Genomic DNA, 11,926 nt, shown 5'->3' with positions numbered 1-11,926 from the left:
AACATAAATGATGACATGAAAAGAAAGAAAAAGAAACAACAACCCAAGTTCCCTTTCTTTAAAAGTCCTCTCTTCCTTCCTCGCCGACTGGTGAACTGAAGGTAGAGGTAGGTGTGCCTTTCCAGAAGTGCAATAAACATTGTGGATTTAATTTCACCCAGCATTTTCCTGATGGTGGTAAGAATGAAATATATATGTATGTGTAAGCTATGAAACGTGACTTTCGTAATGGTGATTTTTCATAGGAGTTAAAGTTTTTACATTTTCTTAAAAGATTTTATTTATTTATTGACAGACAGAGATCACAAGTAGGCAGAAAGGCAGGCAGAGAGAGAGAGAGGCTCCCTGCTGAACAGAAAGCCCGATGTGGAGCTCGATCCCAGGACCCTGGGATCATGACCTGAACCGAAGGCAGAGGCTTTAACCCACTGAGCCACCCAGGCGCCCCAAAGTTTTTACATTTTCATTTAAACTGCCCTTGCTGGGACGTGTGGGTGGTTCAGTCGGTGAAGCATCCACTTTGGCTCAGGTCATAATCCTGCAGTCCTAGAATCCAGCCCCACATCAGGCTCCCTGCTCAGTGGGGAGTCTCTTTCTCCCTCTGTCTCTGCCCGCCACTCGCCCTGCTTGTGTGCTCTTTCTCTGACAAATAATAAATAAAATTTTAAAATAAATAAATAAACTGTCTTTGCTTATTCACAGCAGCCAGAAGTGGATATAACCCAAGACCAGAAAGTCTTCTCAAACTCATAGAAACAGGGATGCCTGGGTGGCTCAGAAGGTTAAGCATCTGATTCTTGGTCTCAGTTCATGTCACAATCTCTGGGTCATGGGATCAAGTCCTGGGTGGAACCCACACAATGGAGCCACCACCCCCAACAAGGTGTCCCCCCATCAAGGTGCTTCTCCCCCACCAAGTCCTACCTTGGGCTCCATGCTCAGTAGGGAGTCTGCTTTCTCTCTCTGTGCCCCTCCCCCACTTGGTCTCTAAATAAATAAATAAATAAATATCCTTTTAAAATTAAAAAAAAATAGTAAATGAGTGAATGAATATATAACTGGCACAATATAAAGATGAATGACAAAATTCACGCAAATAATTTAAACATTTGGTTCTTCTTTATTTACAATATTAAATAGAAAAAGTTCTTTAAAAGACTAAATTGAGGGAGGGGGGTTGGGAGAAGGGGGTGGGGTTATGGACATTGGGGAGGGTGTGTGCTTTGGTGAGTGCTGTGAAGTGTGTAAACCTGGCGATTCACAGACCTGTACCCCTGGGGATAAAAATATACGTTTATAAAAAATAAAAAATTTAAAAAAAAAAAAGCCTAAATTGAGAGGGGTGCCCGAGTGGCACAGTCAGTTAAATGTCTGACTGTTGGTATCAGCTCAGGTCTGATCTCAAGGGTGTGGGATCAAGCCCCTTGTGCTCTCTCTCTCTCAAATAAATAAATAAAATCTTAGTAATAAAAAATACCCAAGTTGCGCCAGATGGCAGAAGAAAGGAAAAAGCTCTGAATTTTAGTCCTTTAAACTGCATTTTCCTCTGCTTTTTCATTTTGCACTGGACCCTGCCTGACAACTATGTAGCAGGTCCTCTGCAAACTCCCCTACCAACCTTCCCCCCGCCCCCTTCCTTTTCTGAACCAAGAGCAAGAGTGTCACCACCACATCTCTCTACTTACCTTCCGGGACACATTTGTCCTCCCCCTCCTTCCTTCAGCTGAGAGCCGGGCCCCCAGGGTTCTTCCTCACTCGGCTCATTCCACTCACCAATCTGCTCCTGCTTCCCTTTTGCATCCTGAGGCCATGGTGCTTTGCCTTGGAGCCCCCATGGACCACTCCCTCTGTCCCCCTGCTTCTTCCTGGACTCAGCCACTCCTGAGGTGGAAGGCTCCTGAGAGATCCTATCAACTTGGGTGTCTGAAGCTCATTCTTCTCTCGACACACTCCCCCCACCCCCGACTCAAATGGGTTACCCAGAAACACTTTTCTTTTAAAAAGAACAGGTGGGCAAGCTAAGTATCCAGCGATGGATGAAAGCATAAGCAAAGCGTTGTCGCTGCAGACAATGGAAGATGATTTGGTCTTCGAAAGGAAGGACATTGTGACACGAGCTATAGTTTGGATGAATCTTGAAGACATATCACTGAGTGAAGTAAGTTTGTCACAGAAGGACGAATACTGAATGATTCCACTCACATAAGTTTCCTAGAGGAGGCAAATCTGTACAGATAGAATGTAGAATGGTGGTCTCCAGGGGCTGAGGGGAGGGAGATGTGGAGACTTCATGGTTCGTGGGTTTCGTGGGTTTCGTGGGTGCACAATTTCTGTTCAAGATGATTAATACATTCTGGAAATGGGTCAGGGTGATAGTCTTACATCGGGAATGTGCCTAATGCACATAATGCTACTGAATTATACATTTTCAAATGGCTAAAAGGTTGCAGTTTATATTATATATATTTTACCACAATAATAATTTATTTTGAACAGGTCTGAATGCTAATTCGTACCCTCCCCTCTTTCCCATCTTCCTTCTCCTCCTAGAGGTGTGTGTGTCCTGGAGAAAGCCAAGATGATTTACGTCTTCAGTCCAAGGCTGGATGGGGCGGGTGGGGGGGGGGGAAGACAGAGGAAATGAAGGCGAGGATGTGGCCTTATCCATCAAGGTTATGGCGCCCGTTGAAGGGTTGTTGTCAGAGAAGCACCTGAGGGCTTTCTGATGATGGCAGAATGGGGGAATCAAACTTCAGAGCTGGAAGCCTCAGAGGGGAAAAACGCCTTACCAGGTCCTCCCTGCTCATGGATGACATAAAGAGGACCGCAGCCAGGGAAGGGCTGGCACTCCTCTTCAAGCCCAGAGTCTTTCCTCCTGGACTGAAGTTCTCCATGAGGTGGCAGCTGTGAGGGAGAGGGTATGTGGGTCAGTGACTGTGGCACAACAAAATAGGGACTCTCAGGAAGGTAGACACACAGGAGTCACAGATGCTGCTTCTGGGGTTAGACCATGGCAGGTTTTAGGATGAGTAGCTAAGGATTCGTGTAAGGCAAGGAGCCCGGAACAGGCACCCCGGGAAGGAGCAGCATGTACCAAAGGAGCAGGACATCACAGCATCAGGCAGTGGATCTGTTGCTGGACGTTCAGCACCTCTAATTCTTGCCTGCTGAACTCCATAAGCATTTCCCATCGTTGTGACAGCATCACACACCTGATGTATTTCCAAATATAACCCTATATAACTACAGCCTCTAGTTAAGAACTTCCTGTGAATCTGGTTCCTTTGAGTCGTTCAGAAAGAACAAAGCAAGGTGAACCGTGATTGAGACTGACAGTGAGCACGGTGAGTCAGGACATGGGCAGCGGGACATCTGGACCAGAGCAGCTACCCAGGACTCCATATTCAGATGGGCCCTGTAAGCGGGATTTTAATGCTCAGAGGGCGCCATCTTGAAATTCTTGACCCTGTTATCTTTGCCTTTGCGTTTTGTGAACAGAGTCCACAGGACAATGGAGATGTACTGAGGACCTGCTCTGGAGCAGTCCCCCTCCCACTGCCTCCTTAAGACAGGTTCTCAGACATCGACTCCATGATCCCTGGCACTTGGGGCTCCCCCCAGTCTCCCCTCCCCCATCCCATCACTTGACCCCCATCTCTTTGGTGGTGGGGGTCACATTCTGCTTTACCCCCCTCCATCTGCTTTGGCGGCCAAAACAAGCTCAGGGAGGTCCAGAGTTGGGCACATGTCCCCTGGTGTCTTAGGCTAGGACAGAGCAGTGGCCATTACTGCCCCAGGACTGGCAGTGCAATGACCCATCAGGGGTGAGTCAGCAGGGATCTCTTGTCTACTCCCAGTGCAGGCAGGGAGCTTCTCTTTGGTTGCAATTCCTTAGGGGTTACCCATTCATCTATGGCAGGGGGTGAGTCCCATGAGAAGGGAGACTGATTCCCTACCTCACACCACCTCCCTGGAGGCCTCCATTTTGTGCTGGACCCACAGCTTGCAGAGCTAGTTCTGTGCATATAATAGTGTGAACAGTGAAAATACAGAGAAAGGGATGCTTTCGGGAGAAGATCTGGCCTGGACTCAATAGCTTTGGGTGACCTGTCACATACGGAAGGAGAAGGAGCATTTTAAGAACACAGCCTTCCCCAATTGTTAGCCCAGAAATAGAGAAAGGTGACATTTTTTTGAAGGGGGTATGGAAAAGTGGGGAGAAATAATGAGCTTATCTTGGGACATATTTATTTTGAGATTACAGTGGAGACATCCAAAAAGCATTTCGAAATTAGGTCAGAAGCCCAGGAAAGAAGTCTGAGAGAAACAAATCTGTGGGTTGTAGGTGTGTGGAAAGTTTCTGAAGTTATAGGAGCAAAAGGGAAAGACTGGGACAAGATGTGTTTTTTAGGAGAGGGGCAAGGGGGCTGCATGGACAGAAAGTGAAATCCAGACACAAACATGGGCATTGAACTTGGTCACTAGAAGGTCACAAGTACTTCCTGCTGTACTGACCACACAATAGTCACTGGCCATTGAGCAGCACTGCATTCAAGCAGATTCTGAGGGGCAAGCTTATTTGGCAACCTTGCCAAGACCAGAACCCAAGTGTCTAGACTCCCAGCCCAGGACTCTTGCCTTTGGTTCACAGACTGCACATTTCCTGGCTGGCAAGGGCATAAATCAGCACCCAACACTTCTGCCTCCAACCTCCCCACTCCACAGCCCTCCCGGGCCTGCAGGCTCTCCAGTGCCCCCGGGACCTCCCTTCCCAGTTCCCCCAGGTACAGAGCCTGGCAAACAGGAGACCCTCACTAGACACCAGTGGAACGAATGAGGAGGCCCTGGTGAAGTGTTTCAGCTCCTGGGAATGCCCTCTCGCCATCACACACTGTAGAAATTAGGTCTCCTCCTTCGCACCCGCCCATGGTTCTCAGGCTGGTCTCGTCAATTGGGCTAAATGCACGTCCAGCCTCCTGAAATCGCTCACTGCCTGAAGCGTTCATTTTCAAGGCATCTTGGAGGCTGGAGGCACCTGCATGGTCCAAGGTGCATTTGGAAAATGCAGGAAGAAATTCAGAGGGTGAGGGATCTGTCCCGCCCAGCACAAGATATCAAAAACTGCAAGGGTTCCCCTGCAGAGAACCTCTCTGTGCCCTTGTTGCCCAGCTGGGAAACAGACTCCTGATCCTGTCTGCTTCACGGTGTTGTCGTAGGGTCCTGACTGGACGTGAAGGGATCTGAAGCGGCACAGGGTACTCACATCTCTCCTCCTGACCAGCCCCACCACCACCTCCATCAACACGACTCCTACGCCTTCTTTCTTAAACACCCTTCCCAACCGTACTCACTATTGAATGTTCCACACTCCCTCCACCCAGGGTGGCTTTTCCTGTTTGGTGTCTGAACATAGAGGAATTTGTCACCCTCCAATCTTTTCTTCTGCATTCCACCCAGGGAAATTTCCCCAAAGGGCCCCTTTCCACCTGCTGACTCCGCCCTCACGCCTGGACCCGCCCCTCTGCAAAGACAGCTCCCACCGACAGCACCAGGAGCTCTAAGTCCCCCACATGACCCCAGGAGCCAGTGGTGCTCTGGCCACTCCCTCCCCCTCCAGCCCTGCTCTTTGGTCCACTTCCAGGATTCCAAGTACCACCCACTACCTCTCTGGTCCCTCCCTCTCAGGCTGTCCCCAGCCCCCACTCCTTCTGCGTACCCACCTCCACTTGCATGAACTTGAATGGGTCTCTCCGTGCTCTGCTTTCCGCAGTGGCCCTCTCACACGGCAGCTGTCCCCTGGTGACTTGACCAGCTCCTGTTCTGACACCCCCAAGTCTGCCTCTCCAGCCCCAACTGCTTTCTGATGCCGAGGACCCACATGTCTGGCTGTCTCCCAGACATTATACCAGAAGGGCCCATAAGCGTCTCAAACAGAGTATCCAAAAGCCAACTCAGGGTCCCCCAAAGGGTCCAAGTGAGTTCATTTTCTAGCAATAAAAGAACCATGTTAGACGTTTTAAAATGGACTTCCCACCCCCTCCATCACACCCTGAAAGAAGGGGTCCACAGCACATGGTTTCATTGGGGGGGTGACATTTCAGTGAGGCCCCATCTGACCCCTCCACTTAAGACCCCCCTCTGGCCCCCCCATGACCCCGCTCTTTTCTTAGAGCGTTTGTCAGCCTCTCACACACTCGATGAGCAACTCACTTACGACATTTGTTTTGATGCTCTGTCTCCCGCTAGAGTGAACTCCATGGTGCAGCCTTGCTCGTATCTTCTGTTCGCTGAGGAGCGTCAGGTATCTGGACCCCGTGTGGCACGTGGCAAGTTCAATCCCCAGCTGGGGAATGAAAGGAAGACTCGGTGAGTTGGGGAGGCCTCTTTTCCTGCCTCCCACACTGATGTAAACTGCATTGGGGTGGACACTGGTTTATTCTCCTCTGAATCTCACACACCTAGCACTGTGCAAAGCCACATTCTAGGCCTCAGTGCATGGTTGGGACAGTGTGACCCAATCTAGGGGGACAATTTCTACCAATGCCTGTTGTCTCCTTGTGACATATTTGAAGCTTTGAACCCTACTTTGTGAAGCCTGAACAAGAGAATGCTACAGACCCCCTCCACTCTTTCCTCCTGGCTATGGCATGGAGGGAAGTTTGGTGCACAGAGACCAGATGAAGCCCCAGTTTCTAGGACCAAGCAGGGAGCCTCAGGAAGACCCTTCACCTCTCTTCTCTTTCATGCTCCCTCTCTTGCCCATTGCTCCATGACACTGTGGGCCTGGGCCCTACAGGCAGACCACCTGGATTTCAAATTCTGACTCCCCAACTTCCTGGCTGTGTGACCTTGGGCAGATGGCTCACCATCTCTGTTCTGTCGGCTGAAAAATGGGGATAATAAAGAGCCTACCTCACTGGGCTGTCGAGGGTGCAATGAAGTAATAGGCAATAGGGCATGCAGAACAGGGCCTGCCAGGGGGTAAGGGCTCGATGATTGTCAGCTAGTCCTCCCCTATCCCCGGTTGCCATAGTCCCCTAAAAAACTGGGTGTGGAGGACTTTGAGAGATAGAGTCAGAGACAGACTCTCTGACAGAGTCAGAGAGAGACAGAGACAGAGAGAGGCAGGCCCATGGCCATTTTCCTAGTGCTCACCAGCCCTTATTTATGGCTCTCTTGGCCTTTTCAATTTCTTTCCTTAAGAAATACCAAAAGCCAAGTGTGAGATGAAGGAAGCACACACAGCTGTCTATAAAAGATTGACGTGGTGTGAGTCTGACGACCTTTCAGACCGGGGCCTGGACATCTGCTCCTTTCTGAGATGTGATAGCTCTCCGTTTAGAGCTAGAAGATCCACAGTTCCCTCCTGAGCCTCCTCCTCACCAGCAGCATGATGGTGGGCATCTTGCTTGGTTCTTTCACCTGTGAATTGGGATCCACAAAACCCTCCCTGCCTCCTCTAGAGGGACACTGGGTGAGGTTCAACAGGAAAGCGCTTTGTAAACTAGAAAGTACCCAACACACAGGACCCTCTTGGAGAAGAAAGGTCCAGGAAAACTTTGATGACAGTGATCAGATCTTGGTCATTCCTTCACACAGCTTTCCTTCCCCAGTGTCACCTCCGTGCACACTTGGTGCTCCGTAATATGCTCCCTGGGATGACTTGAGGTTGGGGAAGGAGAGGGCAGGGGATCCATAACCCTTCTGGGTTTCCAGCCCTAAGGGCTCTGACTTCTCTCAGCAGTGCGTGGGCTGCAGGGACCCTGCCAAACACGTCACCCATGAAATCACAGGCCACCGGGAAGACGGCACGGGGTGGGGTTCGCCGGAATGTACTAGTTCTGTAAATTGCCCTGTGCCATCACGCGCACACCCATGGGCGGCAGGGAGTAAGTGTAAGAAGGGAGGGAAGGGAAAGGAGACAATTTCGTGTGAGTGAAATTACAGGTCCTCCCAGATGGCTCACAGGCCCCGGGCTGGCCCTTAGCACAACTGTGCCGTGGGAAAGTTTGTTTTCACTGTTGTCACTCCTTTCATGTCATCATCTTTCCCTCCCCAACACACCCCCCACCTCTCACCCCTGCATTCTGTCCTCTGACATGCTCCACTCTTCTGCATGGGTGCCCACTTGCCTACCCCCGAGGGAAGCCGTGACCTGAGCCTTTCCCTATCCCCGTGCCTCCTGACTCCATCTCCCGCCACCACGCTCCTGCTGCACAATCCAGCTGTCCAACGGCCGCTGATTTAACTGTCGCCCCTTATCTCCTTAACACGAATCAGTTCCCTCCCGGTAGCATCGTTTGAACTCTACCTTGTATCATCAGGCTTTGAGCCCAGGTCTGCCTCCCAGGGAGCGGGCAGGTTCTGAGAAGCAGGAGACTGGGCTGGACCCTCACGGCAGCCCACTCAGAGCCCCGCAGTGTTAGCACCATGGAGGGTGCTCAGGGAACAGTCGGTCATGTGCCGGGCTTCTAACTGGTTACCTGCACCTTGTACCCAGGCAGCCACAGAGTCCAAGTCTCCGTTAGAGCTGAGAGGGCTGAGGAGGATCTGAAGACCCTGCGGATGGGGTATGACCTTCTTAAAGAAACTCGTGGACCCTCCCTCCCTCAGGCAGTACCATCGGACTGACTATAGTTCTCCAGAGGGGAAAAAAAAAATTGTCTGGTTCAGCTTGGGTGAAGGGTGTATCAGAGCTCCCTGTCTTTGCAATTTTTCTTAGTCTAAAAAGATTTCCAAATAAAAAAAGGAAGAGAAGAAGGAAGAAAGCACAATAACAAACCTGGAAAAACAGACAATTCCTTTGTATACAAACACTTTTGGAGCATAGAAAAAGAAGACGAACTAGTTCATCGGAGGAAGGTGTTATGACCCTCATTACAAAAGCAAACAAGGACAGTGAAAATAATGAAAGATCAGGCTCACAGAGGAACTAGGTACAATCATCCTAAATGAACTAGTTAACAAGTTGAATTTATTAGTGTATCAAGAAAAATACAGCATAACCAGGTAGGATTTAATCCAGGAGTATCAGGATGGTTTAATGCCAGAATATCTTTTAACATATTATACTCTATGAACTAACTGCAGAAGAAAATTGATATGTTCATGTTAATGCTGAAAACCATTAAACATATCAATTAAATATATACCGATGGTCATTCATGATAACGACATCAAAGTCTCGGCAAACTAGGAAATGGAGAAAACTTTGTTATCAGGACAAATAGAATCTATCACATTATTAAGATAAGAAAGGTCAGGAAACATGTTACATATAAAAATTAATGCATTTCTATAAATCAGTTACGGTCAATTAGAAAATGTAGGAGAGAAAGAGGGCTCATGCGTTAGTGCAATAAAATGTAGGAGGAACATACAACTGCATTTGCAGAAGAACAATGTGTAAATAAGAGCTTCACAAAGAAGTTCACAGATCTCAGTGGGGACCCGTCACTGTGGAAAAAACCATCCTAAACCAGGGAGTCTAAAACAACCCCTGTTCTCTTTGCTCGTGATCCTGCAGGTCCATAATCTGCTCCAGGCTTAGCTGGGCCAGTTCTTTTGCTGGTGGTACCTGGGATCACTGCCACAGCCACGGACAGCTGGGTCTCCGTGGGCTGCACACTGTACAGTGGCCTCCCTCACGCATCCGGTGGTTGGAACTGGGGTGGGTGGGGCCCCCTTTCTGCAGCCACACAGCAATGTAGAGTTCCCAAAGGGGAAAGGCAGGAGCTGCAAGCCTTCTTGAGGGAGGAACAGGCATTGAAGACCATAACAACATTTCCTCTCTGGGAAAGGCAGGAGCTGCAAGCCTTCTTGAGGGAGGAACAGGCATTGAAGACCATGACAGCATTTCCTCTGCATTTCCCTGATCAAAGCAAACTTTAAGTCCAGCCCAGATGGAAGGGAGAAGGGACTGGCAAAGTCACATTGCAAAGGGTTGTGCATCTTTGAATACAAACAAGTCCTATGAACACCTTTGCAAGCAGTCAGCCACAAATTCTTATTGATCATTAAAGATGAATTGAGGGGCCCCTGGGTGGCTCAGTCGGTTAAGCATCCAACTCTTGATTTCAGCTCAGGTCTTGATCTTAGGGTCATGAGACTGAGCCCCGCTTCCTGCTCCAACTGAGCATGGAGCCTGCTTAAGATTCCCTCTCTCCCTGTGCACCTCCCTGCTCATGCACTCTTGTTCTCTCTCTCTTTCTCAAAAAAAAAAAAAAGAGAGAGAGAGAGAGAGAGAGAGAGATGAATCAAAATAAGGAGTTGTACCTTATTCAAATACATGGGAAGATACAAAATTATAAAAGATACTAATTCTCCCCAAAGTAGTGTACAATTTTTTTTAATTTCTCTAAAAATTCCAAATTCATTTTATTGTTGTTGTTGTTGTATGTGATTTAATGACCTGATCCTAAAATGCATTGGAACAAGTGACGGGATAAGAAAGATTATTAGGAAGACACGTAACAGTAGGATACCATGTAAGATAGAAAATGTATTAAGGAAAAATCAGAGAAGAAACAGAAGACTAAAGGTTAAAAAAAAAAAATAGTGGATTGATCCAATGCTTCCACTTCTGCTCCCTCTCGAAATCCCACTCTCTCCCAAGCGACAGTAAAGTAAAAAGAAAGAACGAGAGAATGGGACAGAATCCTAGCTACAAAATCTTGGAAGCTAAAATCAGATGAGAGAGTAATAAATAACTTAGCAACTCAGTAGATCTGAGAAAACAGAGTTCTAGGCCAACAGTGGAGAAAACCAAAAAGAAATGTGATTAAATTTTAGAACTATCCCCAGGCTGGGAGTGCTTGGTGTTTCTGGGTCTAAGAGCGCCTGGCTTGCGTGCACCAATTTCAGGTCAATTAATCTTTGACAAAACAGGAAAAAATATACAGTGGAAAAAAGACAGTCTCTTCAATAAATGGTGCTGGGAAAACTGGACAGCTATATGTAGAAGAATGAAACTCGACCATTCTCTTACACCATACATAAAGATAAATTCAAAATGGATAAAAGACCTCAATGTGAGACAGGAATCCATCAGAATCCTAGAGGAGAACATAGGCAGTAATCTCTTCAATATCAGCCACAGCAACTTCTTTCAAGATATGTCTCCAAAGGCAAAGGAAACAAAAGCGAAAATAAACTTTTGGGACTTCATCAAAATCAAAAGCTTCTGCACAGCAAAGGAAACAGTTAAAAAAACAAAGAGGCAACCCATGGAATGGGAGAAGATATTTGCAAATGACAGTACAGACAAAAGGTTGATATCCAGGATCTATAATGAACTCCTCAAACTCAACACACACAAAACAGGCAATCATATAAAAAAAAAAAAAAAAGGGCAGAAGATATGAACAGAGACTTCTCCAACGAAGACATCCAAATGGCTATCAGACCCATGAAAAAATGTTCATCATCACTAGCCCTCAGGGAGATTCAAATTAAAACCACATTGAGATATCACCTTACACCAGTTAGAATGGCCAAAATTAACAAGAAAGGAAACAACATGTGTTGGAGGGGATGTGGAGAAAGGGGAACCCTTTTACACTGTTGGTGGGAATGCAGGTTGGTGCAGCCTCTTTGGAGAACAGTGTGGAGATTCCTCAAGAAATTAAAAATAGAACTTCCCTATGACCCTGCAATTGCACTCTTGGGTATTTACCCCAAAGATACAGATGTAGTGAAAAGAAGGGCCATCTGTACCCCAATGTTTATAGCAGCAATGGCCATGGTCACCAAACTATGGAAAGAACCAAGATGCCCTTCAACGGACGAATGGATAGGGAAAATGTGGTCCATATACACTATGGAGTATTATGCCTCCATCAGAAAGAATGAATACCCAACTTTTGTAGCAACATGGACGGGACTGGAAGAGATTATGCTGAGTGAAGTAAGTCAAGCAGAGAGAGTC

This window comes from Mustela erminea, chromosome 13 (genome assembly GCF_009829155.1).
Source record: "Mustela erminea isolate mMusErm1 chromosome 13, mMusErm1.Pri, whole genome shotgun sequence".
Taxonomy (NCBI): domain Eukaryota; kingdom Metazoa; phylum Chordata; class Mammalia; order Carnivora; family Mustelidae; genus Mustela; species Mustela erminea.
This window is presented reverse-complemented; position numbering follows the sequence as displayed.